This window comes from Diabrotica undecimpunctata, unplaced genomic scaffold (genome assembly GCF_040954645.1).
Source record: "Diabrotica undecimpunctata isolate CICGRU unplaced genomic scaffold, icDiaUnde3 ctg00000695.1, whole genome shotgun sequence".
NCBI classification, from domain to species: Eukaryota; Metazoa; Arthropoda; class Insecta; order Coleoptera; family Chrysomelidae; genus Diabrotica; species Diabrotica undecimpunctata.
The window spans coordinates 59,506-71,406 of record NW_027311961.1 but is presented as its reverse complement, the minus strand read 5'-3'; positions in this window follow the sequence as shown (position 1 = coordinate 71,406).

Sequence of the window (11,901 nt, the reverse complement as noted above, 5' to 3'; positions counted from 1 at the left end):
ACATTGTATTGTTTCATGTCTTGTCTTCATTTCGTCCTCTACGCTGATCCTCATGTAACATAGGTCAGAAATGTTTTTTATTTTTGCGTCCTCTTCTGCTTTGATGGTTACCAAAAACATTGGGAGGGGTTTCTTGTCTGGCTTTTTTGAGATCATGTTTATGACCTTAGTAGCCTCTACTCCTTTGCTTATAATTTCGTTGAGAATTAGATTGGTATCGGTTTTTGCCGATAATCCTCTTATTATTACTCTCTTCATTTAATCGGTATCTATAGGATACGCGATAAAATCTACAGCTGGGCTGTATGTCTCTAGGAGTCTTACCATTTTCAGGTAGTCCTCTCTGGTCTTTGTTTGTATAACAATAGACCTTCCTGATCTGGCAAATTTATGTGCCGATATTATTTTCATGGCTGCAGCTTGCTGCAGTATCTTCTGATGCTCGTTTACCGATTTCAGAATTATCGCCGGTGGTTTGGGCTGCTTAGGAGTAGAGACTGCTACTTCAAGAGTGATCTCGGGGGTCGCTTCTTCTGCAACTTTTTTGTTAGGAGGTTGTGACTCCTTGTCGTCAACTTTTTTATTAGGAGTTTGCGCCTCCTTTTTCTTTGTGTCAACTTTTTTGGTAGGAGGTTGCGACTCCTTTATTGTTGTTGCTTTTTTGTTTTCAAGAGCTTGTCTTTTCTCTTGCCTTGTTTTGATGGTCCTGTCCATCTCTTCTTCTTTTCGCTTTTGGATTAGCTGAGTTTGCTTCTCCGCTGCGCTTTGTCTTGGTTTTTTTTCGATGGTTTTCCATTCGATGTTGCTGGTGGTGTGCCAGTCTTCTTCTGCTTCTATTTCCATACCGTTATCACTAGTTATGATGGGTATGACTGTAACTTCTTTGGTTGTTACTTTTTTTGAATTCGTTTTTTTCGCCGAATTCGACTTAGCGGTTTTCTCTTTTGGTGGAGGTTCCGGGATGGTATCTACTTTCTCTCTTTGGAGTTTTGCCTCATTTCTTTGTTGAGTTATTGCATCCATTAACTCTAGAATCTTGTCGGTTAGTCTTTTGACTTCCCGATCTTTTTCTTGATTTTCCCTTCTTAACTCGTTTAATTGAGTTAGAAGTTTTTCCTCTCTGGCTTTCATTTCCTTTTTCATCTCTCTGATTTGTTCGGTCAGTGCATTGACTGACCTACTTAATTCATTTGCCTTTTCTCTGGCTTCCATCTCTTTCGCTTTTTTCCTTTCTTCCTCATCCTCGTCTATTTCAGGGGCTCGCTGTCTTTTTTTAGTTGTTTTGGGGCTTCCATCTCAACATTGTTGTCATCTTCCTGTGGGGGAGGGGCTTCGGTCGGCTCGGCGTTTAATAATAGGAGTCGTCGTCAGATGAGGGAAGATTGTCCATGGGATTATTTAAATTCGCAGTGAAATTATTATATAATTCAATGGCTATTGCAACAGAGGGAGTGGATGACTGGGGCCTGTCATCATCGTCTGCTTCGCGTGTTGTCACCTGCGTGACAACACTATTTTGGAGGGGAATATTACTCATTTTGCCGTAAGGCAGTAAACATAAGTTCAAAAGACTAATTGGAGTTTACTACTCGGAAGACTCTGTTTTTGTCTTCCCGCCAAGCCGCTGCCTGACGGTTTTCCTGGGTATCGTCCCAGCAACATCTCGGTAGTTCACTCCCTGATTTCTCAGGGAGGGATCCTCTTGATGTTTCTCTCACCTCAGAGGCAGGGGCCGTTTCTGTCCGACTTAGATTTCAAAAAACTAAGCCTTACAGTGTCATACCTGTCGACCCACTGAGGTGAACCCGTATATTTCGCAGACGCGAAGCTATTAAAAGCCTCCGCGAGGAGCCTATAAAGGCAACCCCTCGGCGGTTTAACTTAATAACAACCTCGCATCCGCTCTTCGCTAATATGAAAGACAAGTGCCTATGCCACACTCGGTGTCTTACCAACCGGGAGCTGAAAAGCTCCGTTGACAATAGGACAATAGGACAGTCGTCCCCACCAAAGCACACTTCGCTGACTCGCGTCCGTACTGTTCGACTGCTAGAGCCGAACTTACTGATCACTGATCACTGATCCTCAGGCGCCAAGGCACCACTCCAGCGTTTATAAGCAGACCCTTTAACTCTATAGTTTTGAATAACTTCTCTTTTATATTCAATGATATTACGTATTCCGCGTTTTTTTGCGTGTTGAAGACTCATTCCCAATTTCCATTACTTAAATTATTATTAATTTTTACTGTAATAACAACTAACAATATGTAGAGATCACAAATAATGTGCATAACCTAAAAAAGTCAAAACCTCCTGTCATGTCAAAAATCAGTGTGTTCAAATATTATATTTTAGAAACACCAAAATTCCTGGAGTTTTGGTATTTCTGCAATACATGAAATTTTCAACTGGCAACAAATGTGTGTAAATTATTGAGTTTTGGGGTTTCTGTTTACTGTTAAGTGCGTATATAGTACCAAAAATTACAGAAAACTGTAATTTCATAAATTAGTGATTTTTGGGTTTCTGAAATACGTGATTCAATTATTATTTGCTTTAATAATGTGACATTTGCTATTATCTGAATTAATTAAGGTTTTGGATTAAAGTTCGAAGTTTTAAAGAAATTATTATTTTTAATTAAGTAAGTAAGTACTTTTATTTAATTCCTAAAAAGTAATTAATGCAGCTAAGAAAAATTATTTGTAATGTTTTTCTGAAATGTATTGAAATTTGACATAATTTACAACGAATTGTTAAAATGTTAATTATTTACAAAATGGAAAGAAAAGTGTTTTTGATAACAAAAAATAAATGCTAATACGTTCATATTAAGTGGCACAAGCTGTTGCTCTTCATAATTATTATGGACCTTTCATTTGATATACAGTGATGAGTGCCTTAAGAACCGGCAAAATAACGCAAAAGATAGAAAACATAATACGTTGTGAAATAAAAAGAGATAATAGTAGTAGAGGTGGGAAATTATCGATAGAAACCTCTAATTTACATTACATTACATTACATTAGGACTATCGATAGTTTCCCACCTTTAGACGTTAGCTAATGAGCTAGTTGACTTCAGTCATAATATTACAAGTATGACGTCGAACATTAACATTTTTTAAATTTCGCATAAAGTAAAAACTGATTGAAGGCAATAAAGCAAATGTAAGTAAACAGTTTAATTAGTAGTAATTTAATAATTAATTCTGTGTCTCAAATCACAGTTTATTATTGATCAATACTTTAATTTTGGATAAAAACATACTCGTACTTAAACTGTTTTTACTTACATTACGTGATAAGTATTACTATGACTGAAGTCAACCAGCTCATATGCTAACGTCTAAAGGTGGGAAACTTTCGATAGATCTAATGTAATGTAAAGTAAATTATAGGTTTATATCGATAATTTCTCACCTCTACTACTTGCATCTCTTTTTATTTCACAACGTATTATGTTTTCTATCTTCTGTGTTATTTTGCTGGTTCTTAAGGCACTCATCCCTGTATATCGAAGATATGCTTGACGTTGCGCGAAGCACAATATCCGATGTTTTACAAAGATTTGAGAAACTGGTTCTTACTCAAAAAGACTTGTATATTATGGAAGACCAAGGTCAATAAACGCTGTGGAAGATCGGAAGTTCTTTGAGAGCGGGCAGTTGCTCCTACAGCTTTGACTAGCAGAAGCAGACTGCTATATGTTCATGCTACCTTAGTTTCACTTGACACCATACGTCAAAAATAAGAAAATTTATTAAAATAATTGAAGTTAATAATAATTTTTATTTTACTTAAAATAAACTTAGTGTTTTTACGATTACTTTTGCGAGTCAGTGTTTATCTAAATCCGCCAAACTCATTATTCAAATACGTGCAAAGGCCGAAACGGGAAATAAGCAAAGAAAGTATCCTGTTTTTGATACTCGTCCGGCCAGGTAAATGACAGTTGTTTCGAATAGTATGGATCTCTACAACAAAAACCTATGTTTCCTGCAGTGGATTTTTTAGACTTAATTAGTTATTAACAAATTAAGGTCAAAAAACGGAAAATTTTTGCTTGTTTCGTCTATCAGCAAAAAGTGAAGCATTTTAAACAAATTTTAGAGAAGAAACTTATAAGTCATATAAAACCCTTTAAAATGGCGTTTTCTGAATGTTTCCATCTTTATTTGTTGCTTAGAAAGTTGCAAAACAAGTCAAAAATTTCGGTTTTTTATAAATGTTAATAACTTTTTTGAAAATAAACTTATAACATTTAGGTATATTTCATTTAATGCTGTGTCTTGCAGTGCTTAAAATATGGTCAAAATTTCAAAGTGATCGGTCAGATAGTTTAAAAGTTATTTTATTTGTTTATCCCGAATTATTTTTTTTTTTGCAACAACATAAGTCAGAAAATTATATAGTTTTAGTATATGTAAGGGTAGTTTCTGGAAGAAGAAGACTTGTTCTATTACTTACATTAAAAAAAATTAGAAAAATAAATTTTAAATATTCCAAATAATTTTGCAAAGACATGTTGATTTTTTGCTTATAAACAATTAGTATATTTTTTTGACCGTTGCCTGCAAGAATATTATTTTTGTATATTTAAAAAGCCTGATTTTTTTCACAAATTTAAAAGAAAAAAAAAATTTCCTAAAATAATTTGGTACAAAGTTAGCCTCTTTTTTTATTTAATTCATAGCAGCTTTGTTTATAACAATTAAGAAATATAATGAGCGTTATTTAAAAGTACATACTTTATAGTTTTAATATACCAAATTTGAAAAATATTGCCTTTAATGGAATCGTCCACAAAGCTTCAAAAATTGTTCTTTAAAATCTGCCGACTTTGAAAATCGCGTGAGCTGAAGGGAGGTCGAAGGCACTGTTAACTGTATCTCTGGTCCTTTTTTATGTATTTCAACGTTTATTTTTGAACTTGTATGTGCTTTTTGCGTACATTACGAATATGCATTATTTCAATAAATAAATTGTCAAACAAACCACCTAATTTGTTTAAAAAAAAACTTTCTTTTTTTTTAATTTTTTAGTAATATTTAAGGTAAGTTTAAATGTAAAACAGAAATGTTTATGAATAATGTCTACTTCTTTAATAAAATTGTAAATTGAAAAAATTTCTGCAAATAATTTATTAACTTTAGTTTTTATTATAGCATTTTTAGCAAGAAATGAAACCTAGTTTATTTAAGATTTCCAAAGCATTACTATTTTTAGAAACAATTGAATAGGACAATTTGTTGTTTAATAAAATCTATTATAAATAAATTAGTTACAATTTTATTAAAGAAGTATAAATTTTCATTTCAATAAGTTTTCAAATAAAAATTATCTCAAATATTACAATAAAAATTTAAAAAAAAAATTGTTTAAACAAATTAAATACTTTCTCTAAAAATTTATTTATTGAAATAATGCATATTCGTAATGCATATTCGAGAAAAAGAAAACAAAAAAATCGAAAAACAACAAGGCACAGTTTTATTTACTTGGAATATTTTTTTAAAATATGCTTTTTACCATTTATTCAATTTTCTGAAAATTTTAGAGAGCGATCGCTTGGAAATGCAAACAAGTAGAAAGTTGCAGTAAGGGCAGTTGAGAGAGGAAAAAAAAATGAACCTATAGATACCCAACAAGGCATAGTTTTATCCTCTCTAAATATTTTTTTCTCACTAAGACATCTTCCCCAATAAAAAATAGACTTAGTAGGTACTGCATTTCTATGTTCATTTCATCCGTTATATTTTATGTTAAAACAGAAAAACTATCATCCCAATACAATCCAATTTTAATTACTTTGTAGAATTTTATTCCCCACCAAATTGATTCAACGGTGGCCCCTGATATATTTAGTGCGAAACATCAACACACGTGGATGATGTCATTTTTCTTAAAAATGCCATAAATTAATTTGGGATAATCATATAAAATAACTTTTAAACTATTTGACCGATCACTTTAAAATTTTGACCATATTTTAAGCACTACTAGACACAATATTCCATAAAATATAAATGTTATAAGTTTATTTTCAAAAAAGGTATTAACGTTTATAAAAAACCGAAAATTTTGACTTATTTTGCAACTTCCTAAGCTACACATAAGGATAGAAACATTTAAAAACCGCCATTTTGAAGGTTTTTATAAGACTTATAAGCTTCGTCTCTTCTAAAATTTGTTTAAAATGCTTCACTTCTTGCTGATAGGCGATAAAAGCAAAAATTTTCCGTTTTTTGACCTTAATTTGTTAAAAACTAATTAAGTCCAAAAAATTGACTGCAGGAAACATATAGGTTTTTTTTTTAGTTGTTTTGAAATGCTTATTTCCCTGGGCTATAAGTGTAATATATTTATACACTGTTTATCCATGTTTCTTATAATTTTCGTTCTTTTTTTTTAGCAGCAATTTTAGCTAAATTTAAAGATTTTTTTTGTCAGAAGAATCTAATTACCGAAGATGTACAAAAAATCGGTCTAGGTTTTTAACTTTTGCTTTTAAAGGCGTTGGGATAGAAACATAAAATAAAGACGGTTGGAAATAGGGAAAAAAGATAAGCCTATAAACATCCAACAAGGTATAGTTTTATCCACTCTGAGTATTTTTTTAAATTTTATGCTTTTTACCATTTTTCAAATTTTTTGTAAACTTTAGAGAGCGCTCGCTTGGAAACACGACTAGATAAAGTTTTAATAAAAAAAGTTAGAAAAAAAGAAAGAAAACAAAAAAATCGATACACAACAAGGCACAGTTTTATTCACTCTAAATATTTTTTTAAATTGTATGCTTTTTACCATTTATTCAATTTTCTGAAAATTTTAGAAAGCGATCGCTTGGAAATGCAAACAAGTAGAAAGTTGCAGTAAGGACAGTTGAGAGAGGAAAAAAAAAACAAACCTGTAGATACCCAACAAAGCATAGTTTTATCCTCTCTAAGTATTTTTTTCTTGCCAAGACATCTTCCTCATTAAAAAAATAGACTTAGTAGGTAATGTATTTCTATGTTCATTTCATCCGTTATATTTTATGTTAAAACAGATAAACCATCATCCCAGACAATTCAATTTTAATTACTTTGTTGAATTTTATTTCCCACTTATTTGATTCAAGGGTGGCCCCTGATATATTTAGTGCGAAACATCAACACACGTGGATGATTTTTGTGGTCATTTTTCTTAAAAATGCCATAACACATTGTCTATTTTCAAGGATTTCTAATGAATGTATTAACTACTAAGTATATTTTTTAATTGGAAGTTGTCTTGGTAAGAAAAAATACTTAGGGTGGATAAAACTATGCCTTGTTGGGTGTCTACAGGTTCCTCTTAGTTTCATCTTTCAACCGTCCTTATTGCAACTTTCTACTTATTTGCATTTCCAAGCGATCGGTTTTAATTTTGATAAATGGCAAAAAGCATACAATTTAAAAAAATACTCAGGGTGAATAAAACTGTACCGTGTTGGGTTATCGATTTTTTTGTTTTCTTTTTCACTTTCCAACTGTCTTTATTAAAACTTTGTATCTATTCGTGTATCCAAGCGAGCGCTGTCTAAAGTTTACACAAAATTGGATAAGGGGTAAAAAGCATGAAATTTTAAAAAATATTCAGAGTGGATAAAACTATGCCTTGCTGGGTATCTACAGAGTCCTCTTTGTTTCCTCTTTCAACCGTCCTTATTGCAACTTTCTACTTATTTGCATTTCCAAGCGATCGGTTTCTAAAGTTTTCAGAAAAAATTGATAAATGGTAAAAAGCATACAATTTAAAAAAAAAATACTCAGAGTGTTAAAACTATGTCTTGTTGGGTATCGATTTTTACGTTTTCTTTTTCTCTTTCCAACTGTCTTTATTAAAACTTTATATCTATTCGTAAGCTCTTAACATAAAGAAAACCAAATTTATGACAATTAGTAAAAAACCAATACTAAACGTTCAACTTACAATCAACCAACAGAATATCGAAAGAGTTGAGCAATATGTATATCTAGGCACCAATTTAAATAGCCAATGGGACCACTCAACAGAAATTAAACAGCGAATAATAAAAGCAAAAGCTGCATTCGTTAGAATAAGAACCATTTTCAACAGTCGAGACATATCATTAAAAACAAAATGCCGTCTATTGAACTGCTACATATTCACAGTTCTGCTCTACGGAATGGAAGCGTGGACACTGACTGTTGCATCTATGAATCGGCTCGAAGCTTTCGAAATGTGGTGTTATAGGCGCATCTTAAGTATATACTGAGTTGACAGAGTTACTAATGTGGAGGTCCTGCGTAGAATGGGGAAAGAATGTGAAATTCTAATGACTGTCAAAACTAAAAAGTTGGAATATCTAGGACATGTAATGAGAAATCAAGAACGTTACGGCCTTCTCCAGCTGATTCTCCAAGGGAAGGTAAATGGTAAGAGGGGACCGGGAAGAAGACGCATTTCCTGGCTTCAAAATTTACGAAAGTGGTATAACACGACTACCACTGAACTGTTCCGCGCTGCAATAAACAAAGTAAAGATAGCCGTGATGATCGCCAACATCCGGAACGGATAGGTACTTTAAGAAAAAGAAGATCTATTCGTGTTTCCAAGCGAGCACGGTCTAAAGTTTACACAAAATTTGATAAATGGTCAAAAGCATAAAATTTTAAAAAATACTTTGAGTGGATAAAACTATGCCGTATTGGGTGTCTATAGGCTCGTCTTTTTTCCCTATTTCCAACCGTCTTTATTTCAATTTTCTATCCCAACGCCTTTCAAAACGAAAGTGCAAAAATATAATTTCAACAGCGCGACAAATAAATTTTAATTGTGATAAGTTTATGGAACAATTTCCGGTAGTAGAAACATCAAATATGTGGTTCAGTAATCCAAGTCTTTGACTTGTCAAGTAAATAATAGTACAAATTAAAATAGTTGTCATGAAAAAGCAGTTTAGAAAGAGTTTTAATTGGAATGTTATATCAATTTAAATATTTAGTTTTCTTGTAAGCCGTTACTTTTGTTGTTGTGCAGCTGTGTAATGATGTAGTCGTAGTCCATAGGGTGACGAGTAATAAGAAACATTGTTTTAAAAAGTCATTTGTAGGATCTTAAAAAGTATCTGAGCTTTTAGTGTCAATTAAGGTCTTACTTTAGGCTTTGGTTAACTGTTACTTTGGCTAAATTTTGAGAGCGATTGAGGTAGTTTCATAGAAGAAGCCATTGCTTTTGCATTTTGCACTGTTTTATATATTTAAGACCTTACAGACTACATAATATCATAAGTGTTACATATGGTTGAACTCATATTGAATAGGAGTTTCCAATAATGACTAAATATACAGGGTGATGAATTTGAAAAACCAAAGTTACTAATAATATAAGAGAAACGGTCAATCTGGCAACATTGCAAATATCAAATATGGAATTTCCGTATTCCAAAATAGGTGTACCTCAAATTTTGTAAAATTATGACTTGTAATTTACGAGATAATTGGTCGTTTCCAGACATTTGGGCCACTCTATATATCGAGTACCGTTTACTGGTATAAACAATTTATTGCGAATTTATATTGTAACCTGAGTCCATAAAAGTATGGTGTACTGATGAAGGTGGTTATTGTCAGGTTTGTATCTTCTAACAAAGGCTTTACTAATTATGCACAGATCTGTATGTATTTTTTAGGAACTTGATGGAAAAAATTGATGAGTTTGGTTACTGGAATTTTTCGATTGGCGCTTTCTATGGTGAAATAAAAAGATAGTACAAGTTAACGTCATATAAAAAGGGGAGGTTCAAAAGATTCAATGCAGATGATTACAACTGAGCTAGATCTAAATGCACCTACACATATAGTAAGGATATCGTTTATATTGAATTTAAAGATTTGAGAGACACGTATAGGCTGCCATGAAGAGCATATTTCCATAATCTAATCTGGAGTGATTAAGAGCTCTATAGATTCTCAATAGGATTTTTTCTTCAGCTCCCCATTGGTCGTGAGCTAGATTTTGTAAAATTTTTATTCTATTTAAACAGTTGCTTTAAGTGTTTTCAATGCGATATCTATATGTAAATCGTGTGTGAAAAGTAGCTCCTAAAAATTTTTGTTGATCAACAACTTTGAGTGGGACTCTGTTTAGATAAATAACAGGAGAATGGCAACCATATTTTCCACTAAATTGGATAACTCTGAATATAGAGGGGGAAAATTTGAAACCAATTTCTGCCGGCCACTTATAAATCCTATCTAATACGTTCTGAAATAAAGAACATGTAGTTTTTGTGACTTTTTCTTGACAAAATATGATAAGGTCGTCCGCATATATCACATATTTTACTGAAAGAGGAACGAAGGAACCCATGTAATTTATATTGAGAAGAAAAAAGGTAGTGTTCAAAACTGAGAGTTACGATACACCGTTTTGAAGAGTGAGTGATGCAGAGGCTTTTCGATTTGTAGAAACTTTAAAGAATCTATTAGTCAAAAAAGTACATATAAATGGTAAAATATTTACAGAAAGATTAAATTATTTAAGTTTTTCAACGATGAAAGACCTTAGATACAGTCTCAACGGCGCTCTGTATATCCATGGCCACAGCGACATCGCTCTTATTTGTTATGGCTTTAGAAATTTCTGATTGAAGTAGAACCAAACTGGCTATTAGCTCTAAAACCTGATTGAGCAGCAACTAGAAAATTATGATGCTCCAGGTGGCAAAGCAGAAGTTTGTTTTTATCATCTTCTCTAATAATTTAAAAAACATATATATTGATACAGAAGAGCTTAATAAGCCATTAGTTTTGTTAATAGGTATAATGATTGATTGTGGCCAGATGGCGGGGAAATCTTGATTACTCCATATTATTATAAAGTACGAGGAGTTTGGATAGCAGTTCTTGGTGAAGATTTTTAAGAAAAATTGACGGAGTGTTATCAAAACCTGCCGCTGAATTTTTTGTAGAAGAGATGGCGAGATTAAGTTCTTGTTCGGGAAAATGGTGATTAATTGAATTCGACTTATTTAAAGCAAGGGGTGTATTGTAGCATTTTTAAATTCCTTGGTATATACTGAAATCCCCTCGTATTTGCTAAAACACCGAAGTATTATTTCAATCCTCTTTGCGTTGCCGAGTTAATATAAAAACATTTTAAGTTTGTTGATGTATCACGGACACGTATTTCTTTGGTATTTTCTTTTAATCGAATCCGCTTAATATTCTGCGTTTCAAATAAACATCTATTTAGATCGCTGAGAAGGTTATGCGAGGAAGCAAATGATCTTTAAAAGTTACATTCACTCTCGGTAAGGCCGGCCGCTGTTAAAGGCGTGTTTAGTTTTGTTGGAGTCCGAATTTAGCTTCAAATCCGTAGTTTTTTCGTTTCTGGTCCTTTTTTATGGAAAATAAGTAGATTTGTGGTAGTCAATTGTGCAGTATGTGTAGTTATAGAGGTTTGCATGGTTGGTCATTGAGAACAGACGTCGGTATGTAGTTTGAAGAAACCGTCAAAATTTGTTAGAAAACGTCATTTATACTCAAAGCAATGTGTCAGTTCCGATAAGAGTAATCACTGTTTTTTATTTGTAAGCCGTCTCTCATCTGAGATACTTGTAAAACGGCGTTTCCAACCAATTTTAAAAAATACCAACATGGATCTAGTTTTTTAAGAAGCCGAGTCCATCTCCGTTTGGAGATGAATTTGTTCGTGTAGCGGTGAATCTAACTCCAGTTCTAACCCCAGAAATTCAAAGTCCAGTGAAGTCCAGAAATTTAAAGTAAAGAAATTTTAGTGAAACCCAGGTAACTTTTTTGTGTTGATTTTTGAAGATAAACATATTCTAATAATAATTGCTTTCATAATTGTAATAATTAAAATTATAAATGTAGGGTGTGGCTATAGC